Raw genomic sequence first — 12,310 nt, forward strand, 5'->3', positions numbered from 1 at the left:
TTAAGAATCCCTCGAACACATGGTATTTAAACTGCTAAAATGTATTCTATTGCAAGCATGTATGTAATTTAGACATCTTTCCACTCGCCGGATATTTAAGGGCTTGCCAATTTGTCACTTCTATAACTAACATATACATGCCTTGTGGGGCCCAGAGACAAACAGGATAATGCAATGACTTCCGTAGGAAGTGGATTTGGGGAAAACCGTAGGCAGGTCTTTCCAAGTGGCTGAAGAGAATATTTGCTTGAGGGTTGCTGAGCCCGAAGCAGGTGTCCTCAGAGTGGAACGTATTGTCAGTCATGGTAAAGAGCTTTTTGTCTTTCAGGTGTGAGCCCTAACCATAGCGCCAGATTCCCGGGCGGGTCTGGCTTAAGCGCACCCGACCTTCTAACTCTGGGGCAAGGAGCCCCAGAGGCCTTGGCTAGGACTAGCGGACCGCCCCCATACAGCCGCGGGGCACTCAGGCCACACGCCGCCACGCGCCAGGAACAAATCCCCGCCCCGTTCAGCACTCCGCCACACCCCTCACTGGAGACTCTCACAAGCTCTTCTCGTAGCTCCGCCTCCAGGCGACCTCCGCAAGTCCGCCCAGCCCCCTGCAGTAGCCCCGCCCCCGCAATCCGGGCCCCCGGGCTGCCCCGCCCCATGGGCCTGTCGCGAAGCGCGGAGGCGGGGCCCTGCGCGATGACGTGAGCGGGCGTGCGCGGTGACGGCCCGCGTCCCTGTTACTCAGCGGAGCGGCGGAGGCCGGACGACGCGGCCCGGATCGCGGAGTCGCGAGCAGCGCTGTGTAACGGCCGCGGAGACCGCCGAGACGGCGCCGGTTCCCGCCGCCGGGCTTTCCTATCGCCATTCGCTGCGCTGCCGGGTGAGTGCGGCAAGTGCCTCAGGGCCAGGGCGGCCGGCGGCCCCGCCGTGTTTATGTTATTGTGCCGCCGCCACCGCCTTTGCTCAGCCGTGACCCCCTCCCGGGAATGGGGACGGGAGCGCGCGGGGGGCGCGCGGCCGGCGGGGGCGGCGCGGGAACAATAGCGGCCGAGGAGGCGGGAGCCGGCCAGGGGGCGTGGGGCTGCGGACCCAGGCGCGTCCCGGCCGCCCTCTCGGCCCCAGCTCCGCCCGTCGGTCCTCGCGCGCCCTCCTCGCGCGGGTCCCGCGCCCACGTCGGGAGAGGAAAATGGAGCGGGAGGTGGGTGGCAAGTTCTAAAACACTTCGGCAAAGATCTGGATGAAGGCGCCTAGTCGGCCCGCTGCTCCCCGGCTACCTCTCCCAGCGGCAGGGACCCGCAAAGAGCGCTCCGGTGGCCGGGTCGCGACGCCTGCCCGGCGCCCACGGGGGCAGTGTTTTGTTTCTCGGTGGTTTCTTTGTGCTAATGTTCTGAGCGAACGCAGGCGGCGGTGCCGAAAGAGGCTGGAGTGGCCTTCAGCTCCGGGCTTCGAGGAGGAGCTGGGGCTCGAGGCTTGGGCAGGAGGTGTCCGTCAAGCTCAGCGCGAGCTTCAGTGGTCAGCGCGCATTTCTCGAGGGTCACTCGGTGGCGACCTTTTGACTTTTTCACCCCACCCTCCCTTCTCTTTGTCTTGCACTTGTGTTTCCTGTCGTTCGATGGGAGCCAAGTCTGCTTTAAAGTACTGTGATGAACACTTTTCATTTTAATTTCTGAAAGTTTCCCATCTTATGTTTACTGTGAACTAACTTAATAACATGTTGACTACACGGTATCAGACAATGTCAAATGATTACTATTTATGCTCCTGAAACTCACTGATCTTTCTAGTAGAATTCTGGTCTGTCAGTCCATTGTGTTTTAAGAAAAGCATCTAGCAAGTACCTCCTTGGTAAATAGAAAATCTGTTTATTTCATTCATTCATTCAGGAACTGTTCAGTATTGTAGCCAGATGGAGTTTGAGGGCAAAGAGAAATACCCTTTAATGGAAGAAAATACTTTGACTGAACTATAACAGATGTACTTATAAATTAGACGATTGTATAAGTAATGTGTGTTAAAGAAGGTATAGTTATGCTTTGGGTCATTTTGCTACTTTTTAGTAGAATATTTGGAATTTTTAGTGTAACATTATACTTATTAAGAAGTAGGGTTGTATTTGGTCTAAATGTACAACAGCTTTTATGTATTTCCTTAGTCATTTGTAATACTTACTTAAGAATCCCTTGCTGTGGGTTAAGCCTAGGAGGTCAGATGCTGTGAGTGAACATGTTTAGTGTGTTCTTGATGTAACAAGCTATCAAAATGTGATTTCCTTGAGGACAGGCCTGTCTTGCATCTGTGTCTCTGATACCTAGCCTGGAATATAGTAAGTGTTCAATGAAAATCAGATTGATGAAAAGCTCTTTAGAGCTGATAACATCTAAACTCAAGCCTTAACAAAAAAACATTTTAATGTTCTCTGTATAGTTTGGAAGACTCAAGCAAACTGTCACTTCCAGGTGGCTAAGTGATCAATTCATATATATCATCTGTCACGAAAATAGGGGCTTTTGAATCACTTCAGTATTAATTTTTTCCCTATCACTTCTTACCCATTGACTATCTTAAAATTAAACCTTGTCTAAAATACTTTTTAAAATATGTGTGTGTCTCTGTGTGTGATAAGTACACACAGACAGACACACAGTGATATTTCAACAGGGTCTAAAATGATTGTGAATATTACCTTTTGTGAATATTACTTGAAAAGTTTCTGAATACTTTTTTCAGCGAAAAAGTTAAAGGAAACAAATTGCATAAAAGTTTTTGTTAGGAATGTTTAATTCTAAATTCTTCATTGTACTAATACTATTGGTGAGAAATATGGGCCTAAAACTGAAAATAATATTAATTTATCCACATTACATCTCTTTTCCACTTAGTATATTTTAGCATTTGCTTTGGATATAAAAGAATTTGAGGTGAAATTATTCTCTGATTTAGAGAACAAATAAATAAAATGATACTTTATTAACATAAAGGATGAAAATCATGAGATACTAAGCTTTATTGTTTAGTATATGTCAGATTAATAGTTAATATATGTCAGATTTTAGTAAGGGTTACTGATACAGATCCTCACAGTCATGCTATACTTGTGTCAAATCAGTTTTTTTGCTTGGTTTTCTAAATTCTGTTGGCTTTAAAAAAATAACTTTTTCAAGACACCGCATACTCAATAGCAGTTACTCCTTATTCCACTTTACATTATCTTTAAAGGAAGAGAGAGCACTGATTCTGATAATAAGTATATTCCATTAATGAATTTGAAAGGGGCGCCCCTTAATTGTCCTGGAAGAACAATTTGCTTGGAAGGAAATTAGTTTAAGAGTAAATTCTACCAAAATTAATGAAGTTAGAATCTTAGCTGTTTGCTCAGTGCCTAATATTATGGAAATAACCTTGTAATGATATTCAATGCTTAGTGAAACAACTTGAAGTAATTTATTAAGTGACTAGTCACAAATTTTCCTAGTTGCAATTAAAAGCTTGTTGAATAGAAGCCTGATTCTTAATGTCTTGACTTTGTCAGTGAGTTGAGTTTTGACATATTTGAGTCATCCAGATAATTGAGATGCTTTGTTGCACGTGTATAAAGTAATGTCTGCTATTAAGATGCCAGCTCTCTAGAGATCTCTGCTCGAGTCAGTAGTATGGATAGTAGTCTTACTGATTCATGTAGTTCAAGGAAGTCATTATAGACACATAGCTTTAGATAGAAGTCATTTGCCTATTTCTGTGAGCTATGATGCTTATTGTCTTAGTCATGGGTTCTTTACATCAATATTTAGTAGCTTTGTCTTCTTGCTCTAATGCAGATTAACTTGAACTTTGATTTCACAAATGAGTTCTGAGTCAACAAACTTTGCTGCTGAAAAGGTGACAGGAGCTTATTAAAGTAAGCTGCCCTTACTTCTGTCAGTCAGGGCCATAGGTAGAAATAGACATTTCACTTCTCAGTTCTGTCATCTGAACTTTGTCGTCAACAAGCCCTAGAGCTGTAGACAAGTGGCTTATCTTTTTGGTTAGAATTGTAAACTGAGGCTGTTGGATCTTTTTTTTTTTTTAAAAAAATACAAAGGTTATTCCCCAGATAGTTGGTTCTTTAGAAAACCTACTGGGACAAAAGAGTCCTTCTTGGGTGACACCAAAATCCTGTGTCAAGAACAACAATGAAACTTAGACTTTGTAATGTACGGAAGCAGAGAAAATTATTGAAGCAATATTTTCTGATCAAATATAAAGCTTCACTGGCTGAAACTCCTGGAAGCCAGGAGTTCTTTCATTCACGTACTCAGTCATGTCTGACTCTTTGCAACCCCATGAAGTGTAGCCCGCCAGACTCCTCTGCCCATGAAATTTTCCAGGCAAGAATACTGGAGTGGGTTGCCATTTCCTACTCCAGGGAATCTTCCCTACCCAGGGATCGAACTGGTATCTCCTTTGGCAGGCAGATTCTTTACCACTGCACACCTGGAAAGCCTCAGGAATTCTTTGGATGGTATATTTTATTCATTCCGTAGCACCAGGCTTACTAACGAGACTTTGTGCTTTCAGATACTTAGTGGAAAATGTGAAGAAGAAGAGTTTATTAGCCTCAAGAAGCTTATGATCAGGAATAGAACTTAAGGCATATCTAAACAGTGAATTTATGTTCTCTTAAAAGATTATGAGGCTTCTCCCAAACGAACAAATCTGGTGAGGCCAAATTTTATTGAAATCTAGTCTTTAAAATTATATGTGAGTGTGTATACATATAAGGCCTTTTAGAGTATTTATTAACTGCCATTCTTTTTCAGGGTGGTGGGTTGTATAACAAATATAGCACAAATATTAATATATGTCTCCATTCCATATACCTTTTATAGTGCATTAGATTTGGTTAAAATCTGCCAATATTTTAGACTGTTAAGGTGTTCAAACTTAGTTGTGGTTGCTAGCATGTACTTTAGAGTCATTCCTGAGTTCCAATCCATACTCCAGATCTAACTGACTATATGGCGTAGGCTAGTTCAGTTTATGTAACATTTCTGGATATGTAGCATTATTATCTGTCAAAGGAGAATAGCACATAATCTCATAGGTCTGTGAGATTTAAATAAGGTACTGCATGTACAGTACCTGGAAGACTAGATGTAAGTATTAAGGACATTTTAGCTATTGTTATCACTAATTATTTTTAACTTGGAGCAAATGCAAAATGCCAAGTAAATTTAAAACCAATTTGATGTACAGTATCCAGTCAGATTCTCCAGAATATACCAGTTTTTCCCCCTCCTCTGAGTCTCTGGGATTTTGTTTAAAATTTTATCATGTCCTCTAATCTGTTTTTTTTTTTTTAAGTTTTGTTTTTTTATTGGAGGTTAATTGCTTTACAGTATTGTTTTGCTTTCTGCCATATGTCAACATGAATCAGCCATAGCTATACACATGTCCCCTTCTTCTTGAACCTCCCTCCCATCTCTCTAGGTTGTCAGAGAGCACTGAATTAGAGCTCCCTGCATCATACAGCAGATTCCCGCTGGCTATCTCTTTACATATGGTAATATGTATGAATACTATTCTTTGAATTTGTCCCTCCCTCTCTTTCCCCTACTGTGTCCATAGTCTGTTCTCTATGTCCATTGCTGCCCTGCAAATAGGTTCATCAGTGCCAAGTCTACCCTAATCTTAATTGACTGAAATGATTTAACATTTGGATCAGTAATCCTCTCTGCCTTAAAATTTGGAAATGTTCCCAAGGCAAATAGTAAAGGAAAATTTTACCTCATTATCTAACACAAAATTTTGCCACATTTACCTTTCCCAATACAGAGAATTGCCAAAGCTTTCCTAGGTTTATTTTGACAGATATCTGAAGGAATGGGAATCCAGGAGTTGTGAATAACTTTATCATGTACCCACATTTGAAGAAAATGAAATACTGTCACATCTTTTAAATTTAATCTTATTGAGATCTCCGGTTCTGTGTGAAAAGTGCAAATTTGTTAGAGACTGGGTTACCACAATAGTTCATTAACCATTTTCTAGAGGTTGTTAGGTAGCATCTGGAAATACTGTGTTTCTTTTCTCTGTTTTCTGTGTTTATTTTGGTAGACCAAATTTCTTGTTCCTTCTTGCGGACAGTGACTATGAGGTGATGCATTTTGTACATGCAGTCTTTATTGAGAAGGCAGTCTATACCAAATCAGGAATTAAGTGACTGTGGGCCACATGAAGTAGAAGTTAGTCTCTGCTTTCAATGAGTGTAACTTTATGGGAGATAAGAACAAACATAAGTGCTTTTAGGTCCTAATACCAAGAATTAGGACCAAAATCAAGTATTGTTAGGCATTTCATTGGGAATTTCTTCAGGCATCAGGCTTCAGAGCTGGCTGGATGTTGGGGCCTTGGGGGGCTTCTGAACCAAGCATCTTTAGCCCTGCCTTGTAAAATATACTGACTAGATAAACCACAAAAAGCAAAATTTCTTTTCTCCTAATTTCTGGTTAAAGTTGAGAGTGTGGTACAGATCATTTAAAATCTAAATCAGAAGAAAAGGCATACCTTCTAGTCACCTCGAATCCACTTTGGAACTTAACAGGACATCAAAATAAGTATGTGAAAAGTTTGAAGATAGCAGAAAAGGTGCACATCAAATGTTACCTGGAATCTTCCAGCTACTGTATTGAAGCTCTGAATCCTGAGAGTTAGATTTATGCTTGCAGCACTTTCTTAAGCCTTTTTCTGATATTGATAAATGTGGCTTTACTACTTCTTGTTGCTGAGTGGCCTAAGCCACATCATATTGATGAGAACATTAGAAAACAAATTAACAGTCAGACACACCTGCTTTGCTTGGCATGAAGCGTGAAAAACCACAGGAGGTTGCTGTTTCCTAAAAGCTATTAATGGGAGTGGAAACCCACCGTTCCCTGCCTTGCTTCTGAGAGGGTGATTCTCTCTAAAATGCCATTTGGGTCAACCAAAAGTGAGAGAAAGTAAAGCTACCACTGTATAGATTTCCCTGTGACTAAGGAGTCACTTTTCAGTCAAAAAACCAAAGCGTCTGGCTTTGTTACTGTTGAGAATTTAAAAATTAGTGATTTTATTTTATTTACATTTTATTTATCTTTTGACAAAGCAGTATAATCATTTGATTCAGAATTCCAGAGATTTAGATACATAAACAACAGAAAGTTTCCTTTCCACTCCTTGTAGCCCAGCCACTCCATTCCCTCATGTGGAGACAGTGTTGAGTTTCCCATGAATCCTTCCAAAGGTTGTTAATGTGTGTGCAGATAATATATATGTATAATTCCTTTCCAGAACCTTTGGTCTGGATGTATTTCAGAATTAAGGTTTGGTTTTTTAGGGGTGGGGAGGAAGGAAGGACTTGTAAAAAAGATAATGTAGTGCTTCTGCTATATTATCTAGAATCACTCACAGGAAGTACTGTACCATTCCATAATTAAGCACATTAGTATTTCTGTATTGAAAGCATAAATAGATAGAATAAATAAAAATTATAAGTAGTCTTGTGGAATTTTTGGTCAGATAGGTTTGATACCAAATAGATTTGTGCTGAACTTAAGAAACTTGTATTTCTTGGACCTTTATAGATTTCACAATTGCCAGTGGGAGATTGTGTATCTTACGTATGTATGTCCTTTGCCTCCCCTATTTTTTTAAGTTGCAGACCATGCACATAGCCTTCACCTTTTGTTTTTAGCTTCGCTGTGTGGCTTAGAGATGATTTCATATTAGTCTTAGCAGTCCTTAAACAGCAAGCTTATTCTTTTTCTTTTCTTTTTTTTTTTTTTTTTTTTAGCACCTTCATGGTATAGCACTTGTTTTAGCTTTGGCTGCTGTAACAAAATACCATAAACTAGGTGGTTTAAAAAACTAATATTTATTTCTCACAGTTCTAGAGGCTGGGAAGTTTAAGGTCAAGGTGCTAAGAGATTTGGTTCCAGTGAGAGCTCTTCCTGGCTTTCAGATGTCACCTTCTAACTGCGTCTTCATATGGAGAACGAGTGCTCTGCTCTCTCTTCCTCTTTTTGTGACACTAATGCCATCATGGGGACCCCATTTTCATGACCTCTTGTAAACCTGATTACCCTAGGGTATTATGTAGGGAGTGGCTCGGGCCTCAACACAAGAATTTGGGGAAGATTAAAAAATCCAGTAACACTGTTATACAGGTATAACATATATTTAAGTAGTCCCTTTTTGAGGTACATTTAGGTTTTTTTCAATGCTTTGCTATCAGAAGCCATGGTGCAGTGGGTTACTTTATGCATACATAATTTCACACTTATATAGAAATGTGTAGGATACACTTCCAGAAATGGAATTGCTAGGTCAGAGTGTGTGTGTGCATTTATAACTTTGATAGATACTGCTGAAGTGCCATCTGTAGGGTCCGTGTCACCTCTACACATGTCACCAGCACTGTGTCAGGATGCCTGCTTCTTTCCTCATTGCCAGTATGAGTGAGGTTAAACATCCTTCCTTTAAGGATTATTGTGTGGAGGTGAGAGTTGGACAAGAAAGAAGGCTGAGCTCCAAAGAAGCAGTGCTTTCGAATTGTTGTGCTGGAGAAGACTCTTGAGAGTCTCTTGGACAAGAAGGAGATCAAACTGGAAATCAACCCTGAATATTCATTGGAAGGACTGATGCTGAAGCTGAAGCTCCGGTACTTTGGCCACCTGGCATGAAGAACCAACTCATTAGAAAAGCCCCTGGTGCTGGGAAGGACTGAGCTGCAGGAGAAGGGGACGACAGAGGGTAAGACGGTTGAGTGGCATCACCAAATCAATGGACACGAGTTTGAGCAAACTCTGGGAGACAGTGAAGGACAGGGAATCCTGGCATGCTGCAGTCCATGGGGTTGCAAAGAGTCAGACACGACTTAGTGACTGAACAGCAATTGGTATTTTTATTGTGAACTATCCATAACCTTGCCGAAGTTTCTGTTCTTTTGTTACTGGTTTTCTTAGATTTGTAGGATTTATTTTTATAAGGAAATAGCTGTATGAAATTTCTTGGAAATATTTTTCCAGTTTACTGTTTGTCTTTTAAATTTGCTTATGATGGTTTTGTCATGCTGACTTTTTTTCTCTAAGCTTACTAGTCTTTACTGACTTCTAAATGATATGCCGTGGTTAGCAAGTCTTTCCCTAATTCCAGATTATATGAAAAGTTGCAAATGCTGTTTCTCTAGTATGTCTATGAAATGGAACAGAGAAGTGAGTTGTTAGGTAAGAAAAATATGGGGTTCAGTGGGTAAAGAGGAGCATATACAGGGAAGGAGATAGAGAGCACAAGTAGAGAGACTGGCCTTTGTTAGACATTTCCTCCATTAGATAGGGAATGTGGAAAAGCTGTGTGTTCTTCTAAGGGAATTTGGAGGCTGTAAGATGAAGGCTTATCCTTTTGGTTTTTATCTTCTCTCTTGGTTTCTGTTTTCTCAGTGAGATTGGTATGGCCAGAGGGGGGTGGGAGTGTTTAAAGCAGTTTGGTAAGAAGTATTGATTGTTCATTTTAGAGTTAGAAGTCTTGAATTTAAAGTGATATCAGTCAGCCTGGTTTTGTGATTACTGCTGGCTACTCCAGCATTATTTTTCTGGTTAGATACAAGCACAGGTAAGGCAGATGGTTCAGTTCCTCCGGAGTAAGGTTTTGCCAGGTGTGTCAGTCAGAGTTCTCCTGAGAAACAAATCAGCAGGAATTACATTTGTATGTATGTGTATATAGAGAAATTTCAAGGCACTTAGTTACACAGTTATGGGGACTGACAAGTTAGAAATCTGTAGGGCAGGCTGGCAAGAATCTCTTGGACAGAAGCTGATGTTGTAGTCTTGAAGCAGAATTTTACCTTCCTTAGGAAATTTTCAGTTCTGTTCTTAAGGCCTTTCAACTGGTTGAATGAGGCCCACCAGCTTTAAAGAGGATAATCTTTACTCAATTGTGGATGTTAAACACATCTACAAACGTTCACAACAACACTTAGATTACTGTTTGATTAAATAACAGAAGTGTAGCCCAGCCAAGTTGACACATAAAACTAGGTCAGTATAAAAGAATGAAATTCTGCCATTTGCAGCAATGTGGATAGACTTAGAGAATATTATGCATAGTGAAATAAGTCAGACAGAAAAAGACAAATATTGTATGATATCACCTATATGTGGAACCTAAAATGTAAAGGAATGTCTGCAGCAAAATAGATACAGGCTTGTAGATATAGAAAACAAACTAGTGGTTACCAGTTGGAGGAGGAAAAGGAGGAAGGACGTGATGGGGTATGGAATTTAAGAGACTAACTGCCATGTATTAGATAGGTAAGCAACAAGAATATATTATGTATTACAAGAATTATAACCATTATCTTATAATAGCCTTTAATGAAATATAATGTGTAAACATACTGAGTCACCATGCTGTGCACATGAGAGCAACACAATTATAAAAAATTTTGATTAAAAACTTTTTTTTAATGAAGAGAGAAATGAGGACATTTTAGAAGGAGTGTTTAGGGGAACAGTGATGAATCATGAAGCCAATTATGGACAAGAAAGGCGGTAAAGTCAGGATAAGTAGTAAGGAAGTGGTAGTATCTAAGTATTGGAAATTTTGGTTAGAATTGTTGCTGGTAGTGGTCACATGAAGTAAGAGAACTGGAAGGGTTGAATGTGATGGTCAGAGTGAGATGCTTGAAATAGTGATTTGACAGATATAATAGTTTCTGGCAATGATAATGTCCAGGGTGACCTTGGGATGGGTTGCTGAGGTGGAGCAGTTGGAAAAGGGGGCCAAAGAATTAAAGGGCCTAAAGTATTAAAGGGGTCAGTCAGTCTGCATGAATGGTGAGAGGGGTAAGGGTACATACTGTGAATCAGTTGCTGACATCTTTAATCAATGAGGGAGAATTGGAGGGAAGGTAGTTAATGATAAGGAATTGTAAAGGTAGTATGAATTTTCTGTTTGCTGGTCACAAGTTAGAAATTTCAGAAGGGCAAGTAAAGGATTTGGGGAGTGGGGGATGAGAAATTGGGTGAAATGGAGGATATACAAACAGTGTGGCAGTGACAGTTTGGGGAATCAGAGGATCAGGAAGAGTGGGACTCAGGGATGTAGGGTGTGGTGAGATTAATCTTGCTAGTAGCTAAGAGAAGGTGGCCATCAGTTCAACTGTTAGAGGACATAGAATGGCAGTGTTTTTGGCAAGACATAGGATTGCTAGCCTTGACCTGTTTGGGGATTGTAGAAGGAATTTGAGATATGACTAGTGTTGTATTTTTAAGTGAAATATAATAGAAAATGTCAGGGTGTATCACAAGTAATAAGGGGCTAAGAAAAGAATTTTTTAGCAACTTTATTGAGATTTCATTCACATATCATTGCAGTTCACCTATTTGAAGTATACAGTACAAAGTCTTTCTCATATATTCATGAAGTAATGCAATCATCACAACTAATTTTAGAACATTTTTGTTACTCCTGAAAGAAACTCCATGCTTATTAGCTAGCAGTCATTTCCTGTTCCTGCCTGTGCACATATACACAACCACACCTGCCCCAGCCCTAGCCCCCAGTAACTACTTACCTTCTACTTCTGTCTCTATTAAAAGTTTGCCTATTCTGGACATTATGTATTGTGTAGTCTTTTGTGATGACTGCTTATTTCACTTAGCATAATGTTTTCAAGGTTCATTGATCTTGTAGTATGTGTCAGTATGTCATTATTTTCTGTGGTCTAATATTTGCTTTTACAAATATACCACATTTTCTTTACCCACTCTTCAGTTGATGGGCATTTGGCTGTAATAAGTAATACTGTCATGAGCATTCATGCACAAGTTTCTGTTTTTTCTTTGTTGCTTGTGCTTTTGATGTTTATCTTAGAAATCACTGCCTAATTCAAGATCATGAAGATCACTCCTGTGTCTCTTTCATTGAGTTTTATAATTTTAGCTCTTACATTTAGCATTGTGATTCTTTTTGAGTTAATTTGTGTGTGATGTGAGGAAGGGATCTGATTTCATTCTTTTGCATATGGATATATAGTTATCCCAGCACTATTTGTTGAAAAACAGTTGACCCTTGAATGACATGGGTTTGAACTGCGCTAGTCCACTTTTATGCTGATTTCTTTCAATGAATGCATAACTGTAATGCTGCATACAAGATGCAGGGTTGAATGAATCCGTGGATGTGGATTAGAAGGGTCGACTGTAAAGTTCTATGTAGATTTTCAACTGCATGTTGGGGGTTCAAGGGTCAACTACATTGTGCTTTCTTGTTCAAATGTCTTACAGTTCTTGTTTTTAAAATCTTT

The 12,310-nt window shown here is 40.2% G+C and overlaps 1 protein-coding gene across 6 annotated transcripts in view; it reads left to right on the top strand.

The window, feature by feature from the left end:
- Positions 1–719: 719 nt before the first annotated feature.
- Positions 720–12,310, top strand: part of MAPK8 (mitogen-activated protein kinase 8) — a 92,163-nt gene continuing 80,572 nt past the window's right edge. For 5 of the 6 annotated variants that reach the window (XM_065922757.1, XM_065922755.1, XM_065922759.1 and 2 more), the window contains exon 1: positions 720–871. The gene's annotated coding sequence lies outside the window, so the exon portion shown is untranslated. Of the gene's footprint in view, positions 872–8,535; positions 8,758–12,310 lie in introns of those variants that run through there. The other variant, XM_065922756.1, reaches the window with a different exon arrangement.

The sequence above is a fragment of the Muntiacus reevesi genome, chromosome 2, assembly GCF_963930625.1.
Source record: "Muntiacus reevesi chromosome 2, mMunRee1.1, whole genome shotgun sequence".
Classification (NCBI taxonomy): Eukaryota; Metazoa; Chordata; class Mammalia; order Artiodactyla; family Cervidae; genus Muntiacus; species Muntiacus reevesi.